Here is a 20,171-nt window from a genome sequence, read left to right as displayed (position 1 = left end):
GCACTTTGGAAGACTGAGGCAAGCGGATCACCTTAGGTCAGGAGGTCAAGACCAGCCTGGCCAACATGGTGAAACCCTTTCTCTACTAAAAATACATTATTAGCCTGGTGTGGTGGCAGGTGCTTGTAATCCCAGCTACTCAGGAGGCTGAGGCAGTCTCCTGAGTAGCTCCGCCTCCTGGGAGGCGGAGGCTGTAGTGAGCTGAGATTGCACCATTGAACTCCAGCCTGGGTGACAGAGCAAGACTGCATCTCAAAAATAAATAAGTTAATAAAAATAAGAAACAAAATAAATAAAAGTGAGCTAAACACTGGGTACTCATGGGCATAAAAATGGCAAATAGAGACAGTGGGGATTAGTAGAGCTGGGAGGAATAGAGTGGGGCAAATGTCGAAAAACTACTGGCTATTATGCTCAGTATCTGGTTGACAGGATCAGTTGTGCTCCAAACCTCGGCATTATGCAGTATACTCAGCTAAATCTGCATACGTACACCCTAACTCTTAAATTTGCTTTTTTGAAGCTATTTTCTAGATCCTGTAGGTGTTATTTTTTATTATTATTTATTCTTTAGATTCTTCTGCCCATGTATTTTCAAATAGCCTCTTTTCAGGCTTATTTTTTTTTCTTCGCTTGAAAGTATCATTATGCTGCTGAGAGACTCTGATGCATTATTCAGTACATGAATTGTGTTTTAGCTCCAGAATTTCTGCTCTATTTCTTAAAAAAAAATTAAAAATCTGTTTGTTAAATTTATTTGATAGGATTATTAAATTTTTTCCCTGTTTAACCTCAAATTTCATTTAGCGTTCTCAAAAACAGCTATTTTTTATTATCCCTCTGAAAGGTCACATATCTCTGTCACTCCAGGATTGGGAACTGGTGTCTTATTTAGTTCGTTTTGTGAGGCCATAATTTCCTGAATGCTCTTCATGCTTTTGGATGTCTTTCAATATCTGGGCATTAAAAAAAATTAAGCATTTATTCTAATCCTTGCAGTTTGTACTTATTTGCATTTATCTTCCTTGAGAAAACTTTCCAAGTATTCAAAAGGAATTGAGTGTTGTGATCTAAGTCTTTGGTCACTACAGCCATATCTGCATGAAGTGTACCCCAAGCCCAGTAATGCTGTGACTCTTGTAGACTCACAGAAACAGCACTTTGGTGCTCCTAAGTAAGACTGAGGAGAATTCCCTGGATTACCAGGCACAGTCTCTTTTTCTTTTCCCTTATTTTCCCCCAAACAAATGGAGTCTGTCTCTCCATGCTGAACTGCCTGCTGTTGGGGGAAAGGTGATGCAGGCATTCCCGTTGTCACCACCACTGGGACAGTGCTGGATCACAACTGAAGCCAACATGGTATTGAGTCTCTCACAAGGACCATAGCAGCTAATACCTGGGTGCCACCAATGTGCAGGTTCAAGAGCTCTTCGATCAGCAGGTGATGCATCCTGCCAAAGCTGTATCTGTCTATTCAGGGCAGGCAGGTTCTCTTTTGGTCCAGTGTGTGTTTAGAAATGCTGTCTGGGCACTGTGTCCTGAATTGGGAACTTTAGGAATATACTTGGTGCTTTACTTTACTGTGGCTGAGCTGGTACCCAAATTTTAAGACAAATACTTTTTTTTTTTTTTTTTTTAACTTTTCTCTTTCTTTTCCTCCAGCAGGAGTTTCTCCCAGTGGAGAACTCCAGTGGTATCCAGGTAGTAGTTGTCAACTCTCAGTGGTAGCCAGGGAGTAGTTGTAGTAGTTGCTAACTCCCAGTGGTAGCCAGGTAGTAGTAGTAGTTTAGAAACTCCCAGGTCTGCTAGTGGCAACTACTACCTGGCTACCACTGATGTTTATTCAGGGCCCAAGGACTCTCGAATCAGCAGGTGGTGAATCCTGCGAGGTCTGGTCTCTGTGTTCATGGCAATGGGTTCCCTTCTGGCCTAAGCTATGTCTGGAAATTCTATTCAGAAGTTAAGGCCTGGAATTAGGGACTTTAGGAGTCTGTTCAGTGTTTTATTTTCCTGTGTTTAAGTTGGAACCCAAGTTGCAAGACAAAGTCCTTTTTATTCTTCTCTCTTCTTTCTTCAAAACGAAAGAGTTTGGCCCTGTGGCCACCACAGCTGAGAATGTGCTGGGTCAAACCCAAAGCCCGCACAGTACTGGGTCTCACACGAGACCCACAGCAACTACTACCTGGCTGGTAACTGATGTTTATTCAGGGCCCAATAGCTCTTCTACCAGCAAGTGATGAATCTTGCCAGAACTGAATCTTTCCCTTCATGGCATCAGGATCCTTTCTGACCCAGTATGAGTCTAGAAACACTATTCAGGAGCTAGGGTCTAGAATAGAGGCTTTAAGGCTCTTCTTGGTGCTTCATTTTACTGTGGATGAGCTTTTATCCACACTCTAAGACAAAGTCCTTTTTACAATTCCCTCTCCTTTCTTCTAGTAGAGGGAGAGTGTCTCTCTGGAGCTGTGAGTTTCACTGTCCAGAACTGGGGGAGGGGTGACAGCACTCCCTTGGCCATCTCAGCTGTTCTCTTACTAGGTCATGTGCACCCCAAGTGCACTGGCTGTAAGCCAAGGACAGCACCAGGACTTGTCCAGGAATTGCAGTCCTTGTGGCCTAGACTGCCTTTTAAGTTTATTTAGAATCACAGAGCACTTTAGCTCATAGTGGTGAAGCTAGCTGGAACTCAAGTTGTGCCCACTGGGAAGGACGATTCCCCTCTGTGTAAGCCTGGTGTAAATGTTCCCTCCTTGGGCACTGGATGAATTCTGCTCTGTGTTGCTTTTTACTGTGACAGTGCAACACTGAGTTCCAATACAAAGTCCCACAGTCATTTTCCTTTTCATTCCCCAAGTATTCAGATTCTCTCTTCATGCCATGTGGTGGCTGCCAGAGAGAGAAGAGGTGTCAGCAATTCAAGACTGTGTTTCCTTACTCTCTTCAGTGCCTCCTTCCTTGATATGATGTTAAAACCAGGTACTATGATTGCTCACCTGATATTTGGTTCTTATGAAAGTGCTTTCTTATGTGTATAGTCGTTAAATTTGGTGTTCTGGGGCAGGAGGGGTAATTCCTAAAGGGTTCTATTTGGGTATCTTGCTCCACCCCCTCTCTATCTGAAATTGTTATAGCTATTATATTTCTATTGCTTTTTTAATACAATTTTTAAATGAACTTGTCAGTATCTACCAAAATAAAACCCTAGTGTATTTTGATTGGATTATACTGAATCTATATAATAAATATTCAGAGAATTGATGTTTTAAATATCATATATCTTCTAATTCCAACATATGACATAACTTCATTTATTTAGGAACATTTTGATTTTCTTCATTAGTATTTGTTAGTTTTGAGCACTATCTTACATGTATTTTCTTAGTTTAAAATCTACATATTTCAAGTTTTTTTGTGTACTATTTTAAGTAGTACTGTTTATAAATTGACAAAAAGTCCAATTAGTCATTGCCAGTATATATAAACGCTATTTATTTTATTATACTGACCTTTTATTCTCCTACATTTATAAACTGACTTATTTGTTTTAAGATTTTTTTTTTATTTCTTTGGATTTACTATGTGTACAATTGCTTAGTATATGTATATTGAAAATTTACACATTATAAACTGACTTATTTGTTTTAAGACATTTTTTGATTCCTTCGGATGTACTATGTGTACAATTGCTTAGTCTATGTATATTGAAAATTTTATATCTTCCTTCCAAAGCAGAATGTCTTTTATTTCTGCTCTATTTCAAATTGGACTAGCCATGAGTTCTAGTATAATTCTGAATAGGAGCTATAATCAGAAAAATCCCTTCCTTATTTCTGATCTTAGGGGGAAAACGTTCAGTGTTTACCATTATACATGGTATTTTCTCTAAGTTTTGTGTAGATAACTTTTTAAAAGGTTTAGGAATCATCTTTCAAGTATTAGCATGTTAAGTTTTTCATCAGGAATGGATGTTAAATTTTGTTGAATACTGTTTCTGCATCTGTTCAGATGCACATGCAATTTTTATTCTTAGAGTCTTTACATATGGTAAACTATACTGATTTTTGAATGTTAAATCATTTCTATTGCATTTATCCTTGCTCACCCAGGATAAATACCATTTGGTAATGACACAGCAATATTTTCATATGTTCCTTTTTTGGGCTTGGTAATATTTTCCTTAAAAATTGTTTCTATATTAATTAGAAATATTGGTCTAATATTGTTTTCTTATAATATGTTCTCTAGTTTTATTGTGTGGATTGTATTGGTCTCATAAAAAGTTTCAGAAAGCACCCTTCCTCATCTATTTTGTGAAAGAGATTATGTAAATGAATATTATTCCTTCCGTACATACTTGCCACAATTTTTCTGTGAATCTACTTAGGCCTGAACATGTTTTATTGTTATTGCAACATTTTAATTACAAATTTACTTTCTTTTCTGGATAAATTATTGATGTGTTTATTTATAAATTTTGATAAATAGCATCTTTCAAACAATGTGTCAGTCATAAATTGTCATATTTATGGACAGAGATTTACTTGAGAGATGCCATTATTTTATTTTTTATTTATATTGGGCCAGCAGTGATATTTTTCTTTCATTACCATGGTACTTTCTGTTCTTTTCTCTCTCTCTATATATATATCTTTTCTTGGTCATTTGGGAAAAAGCTTGTCAATTTTATTGATTCTTTTACTGTAAACCAGATTTTTCTTTAGATGGTTTTCTCTATTGTTTTTCTTTTGTTCAATTTCATTTATTTTTATTATCTTGATACTTTTTTCCTTATTAATTTTGTTTTATTTTTCCATATTTTTTATTGTCAAGATAGAAGGTTAGATTCTTGATTTAAGACTTTTTTTTTTCTAATATAATAATGTAATGCTGCTATGGGTTGAGTGTGTCTCCCCCAAAATTCATTTATTGAAACTGTAAACCCCAATGCAATGGTATTTGGAGATGGAGCCCCTGGGAAATAATTAGGTCATGAAGGTTGGGCCCTCATGATAAGATTAATATGCTTTTATAAATAAACACTAGAGCTGGAGTTTTCTCTCTCTACTGTTTGCTATATAAAGATACAACAAGAAGATGGCTATTTGACAAGCAGAAAGATTATTCTCACCCAAACTCAACCATGCTGCTACCCTGATCTCTGACTTCCCAGCCTCTAGTATCATGACAAATAAATTTTGGTTGTTTAAGTAACCCAAGCTATGGTATTTTTACTGTAGCATCCACTACTGACTTACACAAATGCTAGAGTTTCTTCTTAGCACCGCTTTGGTAACATATCACAAATTTTTATACGATGTGCTTTCATTGTGCTCAGCTCAAAATATTTTCTAACTTCTAAATTAAGTTAGAAATTTTGACCAATGCATTATTTTAGCAATGAATTATTTAAAAATCTGTTGTGGCTTTTTTCAAATATTTGTGATTTTCTAGATTTCATTATTTATTGATTTCTGGTTTAATTCAGTTATGCTCAGACAATAGACTTTATTTGATTTCAATATTTTAAGCTGGATTTATAGGATTTTTTCAGATATGTATATATATTATGACAAACTGCTTTTGATATTCACAAGGCAGCATAGATCAGCAGCTGATAAAATGAACTTGGAACTCGAGAGAGGTTATAGAGACATGTTCAACTTTGGGACAAAAAGAAAGAGTTAATAACAGGTTTAAAATACATTCAGAGGACAATCTAATGTGGAATCAAGAAAAGTTTAAGAAATCCTACCTTTGACCATATTGGAATAAGATAACTGGATTTATCTATCTACTTGAAACAACTAGAGAATAATACAAATATAAATATTTTTTAAAAGCTGGGAATTATTAAACAAAACATAATGACCCTGAGAGATGGAACATATATGAGCTGAAACCTATAATTGCAACAGTTTCATTCCCTGAGAGTTTTTTCAAACCACAATGCAATGAAAGGGAGCTTGGGCAAATGAAGCAGATGAACTGAAAAAGGGTTAGACATCTAAGAAAGAGAAAGTAGCTAGAAAGAGTCTATAGATCAGAGTAGAAGAAAGGAGGGCTGCAGAGACAGAACTCAGGAGGTAAACAAAGGATGTCCCTAGATTATTCATAAAAATATTGATAAGCACATGCACGTGATGAGGAAAGTATCTATGGCCAAGAAGAAAATCACGCAAAATGATAAGAGGAAATGGTACCTGATTACTCACACAGAATTTCTAAAAATATATTTATTATTATTTTAGCATTTTTATTCCTGTTTGCTTATTTCTACCAAACATTCTGGAACACCTATAATTCACAGGCTATTGGGAAGAATATTTAAAAGAGAACAGTTAGCTCAAGACTAAACAATATTGTCCTGTCTGAAAAATATGTTCAGCAAAACCTTAGTGGATAAAAGTGTTCTAGAACAAAAGTGTTCAAAGATAAGTCCAGAAATACAAAATCATCCCACACTCAACAAGGTAAAATATACAATGTTGGGCATCCAATAAAAACGTGCTAGGTTTGCAGACAAGGAAGAATGTATGACCAATTGTTGCAAGAAAAATCAATCAGGTGACACAGATTCACCACTGACACGGTCACTAGACTTAGCCAACAAGGATATTTAGAAAGAGTTATTATAACTTGAGAATACATATATTCAAACATCTAAGGATGAAAATCTAAGGATGAAAATTACAATGACTGATGAAAAAAACTAGATGAGTTAATAACAGATTAGACATTACAAAATAAAACATTAGTAAATGCAAAATTGTAGAAATATCAGCTATCTAAAATAAAATAAAGTTAAAAATATACATCTTTATATATAAATATATATTTCAGTATATTATATAACTCCTATAATATGTAATAAAAACTATATGTATACAAAACATTAGTGAACCATGGAACAACTTTATGCATCCTTGTAATTGAAGTCTCCAAATTGGGGTGAAAGAGTGGGGAGAAATACTTAAAGAAATGATAACTGAATTTTTCTGGATCCAAGAAACTCAAAGAATCCAAAGCACAAAACTCATGAAGAAACTGCACGAAGAAATACTGTAATCTAATCAGCCCGTTGAGTGTAGCTGGCTTTAGAGACTCACTTCTAACAGATAATGAAAATAGAAACAAATAGTAAGTTTACAGTAGAGAAACCTAGTAGTTATTACCTTACTCCATGATTAAGGTAAACATTATCATTGATGAATCATTTTCCCAGCACTCTCTGATATGATATGATGAGAAAGGCACATAATCTCTGAAGTATACCTCCCTAAAATTCATAACCTTATTCTATTCATAAAAAAACAGACATACTCATATTCAGCAAAGTAACTTAGCAGTACTCTTCAAAATGTCAGTCATGAAAGAAAAAGAAAGACTTTGAAACTGTGAGAGGTTGAGGAGACAGGTGATATGACCACTATAGGAAAATGATGTCCTACATTTTATATTGGAAGGAAAAAAGGACATTAGTGGAAACACTAGGGAATTATGAATAAAGTCTGTAGTTTAGCAAATAGTATTGCACCAATGTTAATATCTTAGGTTTGATAAATATGCCATAATTATGTAACTGTTAAAATTAGGAAAAATTGGGTGAAGGGTACGTGAATTGCTCCTGTACTATCTTTGCAACTCTTCTTCAAAGAAATTCAAATTCGTTTCAAAATATAAAGTTAAATAGATACCATTTGCAAAGAAATCATTCAAGTGTATTTAAAACCAGAATAACTATGACTTGAGAATGCTCTGTGATCCAAAAGATATTACAGATAATGTTTGCTTGAAAAAACAATCTTAAATTGTGATTTGAAAATATTTCAGTTTGTGGTTGCTTATATTCATTCTAAAAATAAAATAGCAGTTCAAATAGATTATCTTGATATTTTCAAGTTAGAAATAGGTCTTCAAACGATATGGCACCATTACCCCAAATATTGCAGAAGTGTACACTTTGTGTGCAAGGCTTGCAGGTGTACCTGTTTTTTAAAACATTCCACACAGAACTTTTCAGGTTCTGACATTTTAAAAGGGATTATTCAATATTTTCTTTTATACAAATATGAATATAAATATAAATAATCCCATATCTTTACTATTCCTGGTCCTACTTTGATGCAGCAGAGAAGAGAAATGGGTCATAGTTTTGAAAAAAATAAAATAAAATAAAATGCTAGTAGTGGGAATGAGGAATGACCATTTTCCTGTTAATTTTAAAACTATTTATAGCATAGAAGTCAGAGCAATAAGGTCATAATCTACCAAGATAGTTTCTCAATCAGCAAATACAATGAGAACATGCTTGATGTCAAGGCACCACATTAAATTGCTCCATGGGAGACAGACGAATTTTCTAATAACCAATTTTGCATTCTTAGGAGGCTTTCTCACCATTTAGCATTGCCAAGTTTTCTGCCGTTTTGTAGTTTACAATTCTGTTGTATTTCCAGAAGGATTGCCTGGGGCAATTAGCAGTCAAGTGAAGACAGGGATGATATGCACCTCATCTCAAGTTGCAGTTGACACTGAATAAATATTTCTGGTACTGTGTAATAATCATATTGCTGTGTTTAACAATATCTGTAACAAAATCTTCACAATCGTTCAATGGGCCCTATTTCAAATACTGCTGCACTTCTGAGGCTCATTCTCAAAAATGGAGGAGAAATTTAACTATATTTACACCTAAAATATAATCCTTACAGACAAGAAGGAATTGGAATAGCCCTGCAATACCTATGGTTCAGATGAACCTAACTCTGCCTTCTGCCCTTACCAGAAAGGCACAGGGTCATATTTTGGCCACCACACAAATTCAGAAACCAGGAATTGTCTGTGAGAAGAAACTATTTTGTTTCTTTTTTTCTTCTCAAAAACAATTCTGCGTTGATAGTTTGAGAAAATAATATAAATTAAAAGCCATAAGGCAATTTAAAGACATTATAGTGATTTTTGCCTAGTGAAATTATCAGTTAGAGGATGATCGTTAAAACTGCACACTGCGTACGCTGCAGTCTTGAAAGATTGGCAGCTCCCTCTACTGTTTCTCTGGGTGAGGTGCGAGGAATCAAGGCTCAACCCTTTGTGTAATTCCGTTTCCTGTGATGCTGGACTTTCACAGCTTGTCAATTAATGGCCTTCAAACTGGCAAGCTTTCAAACAATGGCTGACTTTCAGTAGTCTGATGGCACCTTTAGGACACCCGCTTCGAAGACCGATGTACTTCAAAAGAAAGCTTGATACTTCTATTAGAGCAAAACATGTGAATCACACTCTCTCTTTGAAGCTTTCTATTTCTGGTTATATCCGTCTGGTCTGTTTACAACAGATGCAAGCTTCTTCTGAAAAGCGGTCCTCCTGGCAATAAAAACTTGTAGCTTCGGAATCCAATTTCTTTTGCATTTTTTTGCGGAAACATTCATTATTTTTTATAAAGTTCAGACTGGTTTGCATCTATTCTTCTAGACCTCATTCACATCACATGTAAAACCAACTTTTTCATGTTTTGTCCTGTTAGATACATTTCTCATAATGCAGTCTTCATTTCTTTTAACCATGCTTTTGTTATTGTGACTACAGAGGAAAGGGGGAAAGAAACAGGTGCTATCGTCTCCCTAAATAGAATCTCCCAGGAACTTGTCTGCATTTGTAATTCCTTTTCTATATACTGAGAAGATCTTTTAAATAGCCTGGAAGAAAAGTATTCATTATACTATAGTGGCTCAACGATTACAGCTTAAGACACAAGGATAAAATTGCTTCATTTGTTAAAACATGTAGAAGCATAATTACTTTCTTTTCTCTTTAAAATAAAATTTAGCACAACGGTACAGATTCTCTATTAGAAATTAATTTAAAACATATAGGAAAATGAATAAAAGAACTAAACTTCACTTCACCTCAGTATCTGTTCTTAGAAAAATACCATTTATTTAAAAGAAAATACACACATTTTTTGACAAAGTTGTCTATACTAAACTAGCCATGATTACTATTACTTTTCAAATGAATTGGCATTATTTTTTTCCAAAAAATATCTTTTAAAGATAACAAGGGTAGGCCAAATATAAAAGACAAAGTAAAGTATACTTTTATTGGAAAATAATGATTCTGTTCTTTGTGTAACTAACGAATTACTCTGTGTATAATGGCAATAGTATTGTGCATCTCCTGATGTCAGGTATTTGATCCTTATTACAATGAGACTAAATGTAGAGAGAATTTCATGGACTGACAAATGCATAGCAAAATATTGCTCCCTCTTCCCTTTCCTTCTTCAAGGTGCTGTAAGGCAGTGTTGACTTTAAAATAATAAAACAGATATAGATGTTATATGTGAAATCCTTTCAATTTTGAGAGGAAGATGTTATGTACATAAATAAACATGAGTTAAAATGCTGAGAGCCTTACAAAAGTAGAGAGTTAGTCTTTAAGGAATTTGAAACAAATATTATTTAAGTAGATAGGGAAAATTGCAAATTCCTGAACAGTATACCTTGAGAAAATATGTCCGTTTCTACATAGCAATGAAGCAATCATGTCAATTAAGGTAAAAAAATAGTCAATTTTGTCACATAACCAGATTGCAGAATATTTCACACTGATGTTCCTTAACAGCTAGGTGTTTCACTATTTATGGCAAATTCTTCATGGATTTTACAGCCTAGAACCTTGAAGATGTAATGAATAATGATACTCACACTCCTATTATTTGATCATTCAACTGTTTTTTACTCATTCAACAAAATTATGATGAGAAAATATTTCTTGGCATGTGAAAAGAAAACGTTGAAATGCATAAAAATAAATTAATTGAAATGGAAATAAAAGAATCATAATTTCAATTTTAGGAGACATTTAAGTTAGTCCTTAGTCAAAGAGCATGAAAAATGTCAAGTTGGTATGGACTAATTTTGTTATGAATTTACCTGGATAACCAATAAGAACCAGTTATAGGGTTCTCAAAGAAAACCATCTCCAGTGCCTGTAATATCCTCTGTCTCATTCTCTAAAATTTTATTGGAATAACTTAGCCCCACTGTAATATGCTGCACCATTACATCTAACATCTCATGCTATTACAGCATTCACTGGTGCATTGTCCAAAGCAGCAGAACTGCGATGGAACATTTAAATATTTTCTTGACAGATATCTATCTGCTAGATATCTATCTGCTAGATATCTATCTGTTTCTATGTTGAGATCCAGTAACTCCACATTTCCATTTCTTTCTTTTTTTTTTAATTATTATACTTTAAGTTCTGGGTTACATGTGCAGAACGTGCAGTTTTGTTACACAGGTATACATGTGCCATGGTGGTTTGCTGCACCCATCAACCCGTCACCTACATTAGGTATTTCTCCTCATGTTATCCCTCCCCTACCCCCCCAACCCCTGACAGGCCCCGGTGTGTAATATTCCCCTCCCTGTGTCCATGTGTTCTCATTGTCCATTTCAACCACAAACATATGCTGTGGAGAAACAGGGTATAATAGATATACACCTGTAGCTCCTGAGTCTGTGGATACAAAAAATTCTGACTCTAATTATGATCAGATAGCTAACTATGCTCCACTGAAATAGTTTATTTGTATAAGCAAATGCAAAGTATGGTTTAAATACCATTCTTAAGCCTGGATATTACTGATTCAGGTAATAAGTTAGAAGTGTCTCACATCTGTTGTTTGTAGACAAACAGTTGTTTTCATATATTTTTTCTTGCCTATCTCTCTGCAAAATATCTTTACAATAATAAATATATCTCTTTTCTGAAGTACAATATCTACTAAGTCACTGAAAGATTAGACATTTGGCTTTGTTAAATGTGAAAGAAAATTACACATTTATCACCCAATATTATAAAGGATTTCTAATAGAAAAGCATTGCTTTTAGAACTTCAGATGTTGTTACTAACATAGGGATGCTAGGTGCATTATTATCAACAGTGTAAGTTAAGACTTTCTTTCTTCATTTTACAAATGTTAAAAAAAAACATTCTTTGTAACCTGTATTTCCCAAAGATCAATAAAGAGCCTTGATATTATTCAGGCATTGTTGGTTTCATAAAACATCTTTCTTTGTAGAAAGCTTTGTCACGAAATCTCATACACTCATGTGCTTGGACACAATCACTTCTATGTTCCTATTCCACGAGAATTTCATAAATTGTCTTTCATACTTCCATATTTTGCAGATGTTCCAATGTAGAGAAATATAGAAGATAATACCAATCTGTGTGTTGGTTCATCATAGAACAAACTCGTGATCTAATTAAAATAACACATTACATTTCTAAAGAAACTGATCAGAAATATTGTCAGAACTGTCTAGTATATATACTACTCTCAGGATATCTGTCTTCCAATTGCAAATGATAATGCAATAAATTTTTACTATACATCAACATATCCTGAGTTGATTTTTCATGTTTCATCTTGGTGTCAAGATTTTGAACTGCCTTTCTTTTCCGTGTGAAAGTGTGATCACATGAATTACAAATTTTTTACCATTTGACTCAAATGTTGGCAAAGCTTTTGTATCACATTTCCCAGGATCAAAATGACACCTTTATATTATACTAAAAAAAAAGACATGCTATGAGCAACTCTTAGATATACTTAGCAAGAATACAATAATAATAATGATCATATAATAACATGAAACAGACATGCCTGCCACTGTATTTGTATTCACAAATTTAAAATCTTTTACAGAAATCTTGAGGGTAGCTTTAAAAGTTTTTTCCTTCACTATAGTTTAGCTGCATTTAAACTTCTTTCTTAAAAAGTTTATTTCTACTTAATATGTTTTATTTGTAACGTGCTCCATAGCTTACCTTTGCTCAAACAGCAAAGAACATTTTAAATGCCTTGAACAAACTCTACCAGTTAAAGCTTTAAAATGGATAGAATTGACTTCTTGCTTCATTAACATGGTCACTTACATAATGTAATTCTAAAACCACATGGGTGGGTCTTATCTCTAGATAAGGTAAAGACAACTAAAAACTGATATGGCCTATGGACATTTTTCATGTTGGATTGAAAATGTAGCTCCGAATAATTGGTGTGAAAATCGGGCATGCTAAGATAAACTATAATATGACTACGGTACCTTTGGGACTTTAAATATGATCAAATTGAGGTTTTGCTTTTTGAAGTGATTGTACCAGCAAGAAAAATTGATAATAAATCAGTAAATTACAAATAACCCTGGATGCTAGAACTGTCAACTCATAGTTAATTACCCAATGGAGAGTAATTTTTCAAGAAGATAGTGTTTGATTCCTTTTATTAAGCATATTTTTGAAGCAGTAAAACCAAATTTGTGTGATTCATCACCTTCCCAGCTTATCATTGTTAATGTCCTTTTTGGAAGACAGTCCTTGTTTCTAGTCTACATTAAATCACTGTTAAGGCTTGGGGTCAGGAGAACAAACATATAGTAACCATATATTTAAGAGACTCAAATAGTCTGAATTATACTTATATAATACAAAAATATTTATAGTTATATACAGTATATAACATGTAATATGAATATAATTATATTGAAGATAAAATAATTATTTTTAAATCTAATTATATTTTATAAACATTAAGGAGAATGTTGTACATATGACTATCATTATTTCTTGCTTTCTGGACTGTTTCTTAAATAGCATTATGTTTTAACTTTCTCCAGACAGTGTAACGTGATGGTAGTTCTTTTTACCAAATAACTGCATAATGTTTTTTTCTCCCCCCCTGAAAAAAAAAAATGTACTGTAGGAAGCCTTCAGAGAGAAACACTCCCTTTACCTCCTAACACCACGATAAGCACTTTGTTTTACTCCGGCCCAGTGGCTCTGGCTATGTGTTTGCCGATAGCAATGTGCTTCTGCTGTGAGAAACCAGTGTGTAACTTTGACAGTATTGGCAGTTATGGTACCAGAACTGATGAATCCCTGAATTGTACACAAGAATCATATTTGCCACTTATTTTTAGGGGGAGATTAAATATGTATAGGGACAAATGCAAAAAGGAACAAGATACTTCATTTTGATTTAGTTACTAAAACAAACAAACAAACAAAACAAAAACAGAATGGTGAAGCCTGTGGACACTGTTAGATTCCATGGAACCTAAGATCAAGAGGGCTGAGACTTAAAGGACTTCTGCCTACCGTCTTTGACCAAGAAAGAAGGAAACTGTGTGGAAAAAAAAAAAGAATTTATGAGTGCAAATGTCCAGGCCTACTCCCATGTGACAATAAACAATAATGATATATTTTGGTAAAGCACATACTTTGTGCCAATAGTTTAGTTAAGAGCTTTTATGAATTATCTTCTTTCATCCTCATGTTATCATATAAATTTGTATCTGCATTGTCCTCAATTAAATATGAGGACATTGATTTGTTTTTATTAGTGTTTTTTTTTTACTTATTCATATTGTCTATATCCTCTTGAATAAATTTTCAATTTTGTCTAGAAAAATGTTTTGTTTTGTTTTTGAAATTAAAATAATATAATTTATTTTAATCATATTTAAAATATCAATATTCTCTAAAACTATTGCTTTTTCTCCTTAATGTTTTTGTACTTTTCTCTTTTTACATTATATGGTTTGCTAGTGACAACACTTTCTGAAAATCCGCTTTTAGTTTCCTGAAGCTGTTTTCTTGGGGGTTTCAAATTTTCTGTTTATTGTTGCTGTATAGTTTAACTGCTTTGTAAAAATGGCCTGTGAACTCTGATTGTTTAACACTTGCTGATTTCTATATGTCTCCATAAATGGCCGAACTATAAAAATACCACCTCAAAGTTCAAAATTTGTTTGATGTTATGTTTTATAGGTTCCATTAAGTCGTTTGATAACTGCAGTATTCAATACTTCCTTGTCTTTGGTATGTTTTCATCAGAGAGAGGTGAGTTAATCTATCACTATGCATTTCAGAGAGAGGTAAGCTCATCTATGGCTATATTGGAAGTTATGGAAAATTGAGTGATTGCCTAACCATAATTTGCCCTTTTCATTTCCATGAGTTTGTAACTTTGTAGGTCTTCCTGTAGAGGGAAGTAAATTTTTTTGTGATACTTTATCTACTTGACTTGCTTTAAACCATGTGATGTTAGCAGATATTGTATAAGTAGGAGCTTGTAATAGGCTTGTACAATGGGGCTTGCCCCTTAATTATTCACCTTTCCAAGAACAGTGCTTCTCCCAGGTAACTGCTGTTACTAGAATGATCACTTGTGGAGAACACTAGACTTGATTATCTGTATAATGCAAGCTCAGCTGTAATTGCAGCTTCAAACAGAGCTGCCACACTGAACCTGTAATGAGTTACCATAGTTTTTAAATACATACTTTAATCATCCACTTACTTTTTCTTCCTTCCACTCTCACCTCTCCATTACTTCCTTCTCTAGACATTTCTTTATGGCAATGCGTGCTTATCTAATTATGATCTTGCTTAAGAAATCCAAGAGGATAATCATGAAACAAACCAAGAACTGAGTCCCCAGTGCAGAATCCTTCTGCTTAGGGGCTGCTGTAAGCAATTAGTTCACCATCCTGGATAACATCAACCAGATCTCTGGATGTGTGATTACCCGAGAGCCATAGGAACAAGACACATAACCCCTGTACTCCACACATCTCCAGCATGTCTCCCATACCAAGTTTCTCTTTATAAACACTATGATACATTTCAAAATTTTAAATGGCACTTTAGAACACTAGTTGGCCGTCTTCTCGGTTTGCTGGCTCTCTGATTAAAACTGCTTTTCCTCTCAACAAACTTTGTCTCTGGCTTCTGCAACCAAACTTTGGTCTGGTTACCAATTCACCCTGAATTAGCTGATCTCCAGCCAACCCACATCTGTGAGAGAAACAAGTTCTTATTATGTACCACTGTAGTTCCATTGTTGGATTTTATGAAGTATTACTATGGAAGTATCTAACTGATTTAGAGGTTTCGTTATTTTCTCATTTTAATTTGTCAGCATTATACTCATTTTTTTTTGTTTGTTTTTTTGTTTTTTTGTTTTTTTGAGACGGAGTCTCGCTCTGTCGCCCAGGCTGGAGTGCAGTGGCGCGATCTCGGCTCACTGCAAGCTCCGCCTCCTGGGTTCCCGCCATTCTCCTACCTCAGCCTCCTGAGTAGCTGGGACTACAGGCGCCCGCCACCGCGCCCGGCTAATTTTTTGTATTTTTAGTAGAGACGGGGTTTCACCGTGATCTCGATCTCCTGACCTTGTGATCCGCCCGCCTCGGCCTCCCAATATACTCATTTTTATAGTTCATACTGCCTACAATTATATAAACATTCAGGTGATTATGTGTGTGTGTATATGCTATTCTACTTCATACCTATTAATTACTTACTCTTTATATTTTCCAAATCTGACATAATTATTTTTGCATTAATGGTATTTAGCTAGTTTTTGCATGACACATGATTGACAAAATTTCTTCCTTGTTTTATTTTGGGTATTTATCTCATATGCCATGTATGTATATAAACATTTCATTTTGAAATAGTTTAGATTTTTATAAAAGTTGCAAAGATAACACGACACAGAGTTTATATACACCCGAGTTTTCACTATAGTTATCATCTAACATTAATATAACATATTTGTCATAACTAATGAACCAATACTGATAAATTATTAAGTAAAGCTGGTACTTTATGAGGATTTTTTTCTAAGTTTTTATCTAATGTTAATTTCTTGTTACAGGATCAAATTTAGGATACAATACTACATTGTTTTGTCAATTATCTTTAGTCTCCTCTTTGCTGGGACAGTTTCTCTGACTTCCCTGGCTTTTGATGACCTTAAGATTTTTGAGGGACCTTAAGATTTTTATCTGGCTTTTGATGACCTTAAGATTTTTGGTTAATATTTTGTAGAATTTCCTAAAATTTGGACTTGTCTCATAATAGTTTTCATAATTAGATTGGAGATACAGGCTCTGGAGAAGTAACCACAGAGGTTACATGCTGTTATTATTATATCATACTAAGGGTACATGCTATCAACATGACTTATTGTTATTGGTTTTGTTAAGCTTGGTCACAAGCAGAGGGAATGTTTGTTTGATGTCTTCACTGTGAAGTTATTCCCACACCCTGCCCCCCACTACTAATTCCTTATTGTACTCTTTGGAAGTAAATCATAATGCCTAGCCCATATTTAATGGGTGGTGAGTTAAAATGCCTCAGTTTCTTATTGCAGCTATAACAAATCACCATAAACTTTAGTGGTCTAAAACAACATGAATTTATTATCTTATAGGTCTGAAGGTCAGAAGCTTGAATGTGTCTAAGGTTTTCACAGAGTTGAATTTCTTCTGGAGGCTATAGGGAAGAATCTCTATTCAAACCCATTTTCCATCTTCAAAGCCACAGCATGGTATCTTTACATCTCTGTCTTTCTGACCCCTGGTTTCCAGTGTCACATCTCCTTCTCTTACCTTTCTGATTCCTTCTTTCTCTTATAAAGACCCTTGGAATTTCATTAGGTCAACCAGATAATTCAGAAATATCTCTCACTTTCAAGATCCTTAATTTAATTACATCTGCAAAGTCCCTTTTGCCTTAATTGCAGGAACATATTCAAAGGTTCCTACAGTTAAAACCTGCAAAGTTAGGGGAGGAAAGGGAGGCATTACCTACTTACCACACACACTGGGTACCACACATACATTCATATATTTGCATAGATTTAATTTTTTGTTCAAAAATATTTCATCTTTCAACATTTATTTTTTAAATGAATTTTACTATATATACTTACGATATACACTATTATGTTACGGCAGGAGTCCAAAACCTGGACCAGTACCAGTCTAAGGCCTGTTACGAACTGGGCTGCACAGCAGGAGGTGAGCAGTGAGTGAGCCAGGAAGCTTCACCTGTATTTACAACTGCTCCCTATCGCTCAAATTACTGCCTGAGCTCCACCTCCTGTCAGATCAGTGAAGGCAATAGACTCTCATAGGAGCATGAACCTTATTGTGAACTGTGCATGTGAGGGATCTACATTCTACACTCCTCATGAGAATCTAATCTAATCAGGAACCTAATCTACTAACCATTGTTTTATTCTCTATCTCTGCTTATTATACTTTTTTAAAATACAGAGATTATGCAATATTTTTCTTTTCATGTCTGGGTAATTTCACTTAACATCATGTCCTCCAGGTTTATACATATTGTGGCAAATGGCAGGATCTTCTTTTATAAGGCTGGATAATATATCATTATGTATATGTGTAAATATATATTCCACAGTTTCTTTATTTATTCATTCATTTGTCTATGAATTGACACTTAGGTTGTTTTTATGTCACATCTTCCAAACATAGCGTGCTTTAATTACTCAGTAAATATCTCCAATTTCTCATATTATCGTTAGAGTTTTAATTATGCTATCTTCCTGAAGACAAAACAAATTAGTGATTATTTTTACATTCAATAGGTGACAGTTTTTTGAAATAGTATGTCAGCTTCTGAAGTTTTGATTCTATTTTATTTCTTGTTTTGTGGTTCATTTTCATACCTGCAAAAAATATTTTTAATAGCCTATTGTGTCAGAGTCTGTGGCTAAAGAACTCTTGTCTCTTACTATTATAGATATTATTTTGTATTCATTTTCTCATGAATAAAAATAAAATTTTACACTTTATATAAAGTATACAATTTGAAGGTTATTATTTGTCCATTACTATTTCGAAAATATTTTAAAATTCTTGTCTTGGTATTCATAAGCTATATGTTGTCAACTAAATTACCTTTAATTTACAGGCAATTTGCTTTTCTCTGATCGCTATAATTGTCTCTGGTTTTCCTGCTTTTTTGTATCTTCAGTATAAAGTTTCTTGGGGTGGGTTTATAAGTTTATTCTTCTAAGTTATTGGGGCAAACTTTTGATTTGAGAACACAAAGGTCTTAAATACTAGAGATGTTTTGCCAATTACCTTTTTATATATTGCCTGTAGTTTATTCTTTCTGATGTTTTATTCTTGAAATCCTGTAAAACGTACTGTAGTCCATCAGTTTCTCCTTCTTGCCAGATGTTTTCATATTTTATTTAAACTTTGCTATTGAATTTTAAATGAATTTCTCAAAATTATCTTCTAATTCATAAATTCTCTCTCTCCCTGTGCTTAAACTAAAGTTCATCCCCTCTATTAAATTTTTACTATTTATAACATTTTAGACTTTTAGACAAATTTATAAGTTCTTTATTTAGTTTTGCCTGTTTTTATTGTACAAGTCCTTTCATTTATAAGGGAGTTGTGTCATCACTAATTTCAAAAATATGGATTATACTTATTTTACATTGTTTGATACATTTTTAATAAAACCATTCCACTGAATTATCTTGGCTTTATGTTTTTTTTTTCATTCATTTTGGAATTTTGCATTTGTTTCATCATTTAGGGCATAGAGTTTCTATGTGTCTTTTTTTTTTTTTTTTTTGAGGGAGTTTCGCTCTTATTGCCCAGGCTGGAGTACAATGGCATGATCTTGGCTCACTGCAAACTCAGCCTCCCGGGTTCAAGCAATTCTCCTGCCTTAGCCTCCCAAGTAGCTGGGATTACAGGCATGCACCACCACACCTGGGTAATCTTGTATTTTTAGTAAAGATGGGGTTTCTCCATGTTGATCAGGCTGGTCTCCAACTCCTGATCTCAGGTAATCCACTTTTCATTTTTCATTATATTTGACCTGAAATTAACTCTCATTAATGAGATATTGTTTTTTTCTTTTAATTTTATGGATACATACTAGTTGTACATATATGAAGAACATGTGATATTTTGATACAATCAAACAAGGTGTGATGATCAAATCAGAGTAATTGGGATATCCATCATCTCAAAAATTTATTATTTATTTGTGTTGGGAAAATTACAAATCTACTCTTTTATTTGAAAAATATTAAAAAAAAATTAACCAAGTTATCTTCTCCTATCCTCTAAGACCCTTTTCAGAACTAGAAGTCATAGTGACAAACTGGATTTTAAGAGATAGCTAGATTCATTAGGAAGTGGTATCTGTGTCTTCTTAAGCCTCTAGAACAAAAGTTGCTATAAGCCACATGCCAGACAGCAATCTTTCTATAATTTTATCAGCAAGTTTTCAAAAAAAAAAACATGAACACAAT

General features: G+C 34.0%; 1 long non-coding RNA gene across 1 annotated transcript in view; it reads left to right on the top strand.

Annotated features, from left to right (window-relative positions):
• The first annotated feature begins 2,850 nt into the window (after window positions 1–2,850).
• LOC106993759 (uncharacterized) overlaps window positions 2,851–20,171 on the top strand; it is a 41,454-nt gene continuing 24,133 nt past the window's right edge. The window contains exons 1-2 of the long non-coding RNA XR_013405057.1: window positions 2,851–2,976; window positions 14,846–14,917. This is a non-coding gene — a long non-coding RNA (uncharacterized LOC106993759). The remainder of the gene's footprint in view (window positions 2,977–14,845; window positions 14,918–20,171) is intronic.

The sequence above is a fragment of the Macaca mulatta genome, chromosome 15 (genome assembly GCF_049350105.2).
Source record: "Macaca mulatta isolate MMU2019108-1 chromosome 15, T2T-MMU8v2.0, whole genome shotgun sequence".
Taxonomy (NCBI): Eukaryota; Metazoa; Chordata; class Mammalia; order Primates; family Cercopithecidae; genus Macaca; species Macaca mulatta.
The sequence above is the reverse complement of the archived record's forward strand: the minus strand, read 5'-3'. Positions and strand labels throughout refer to the sequence as shown.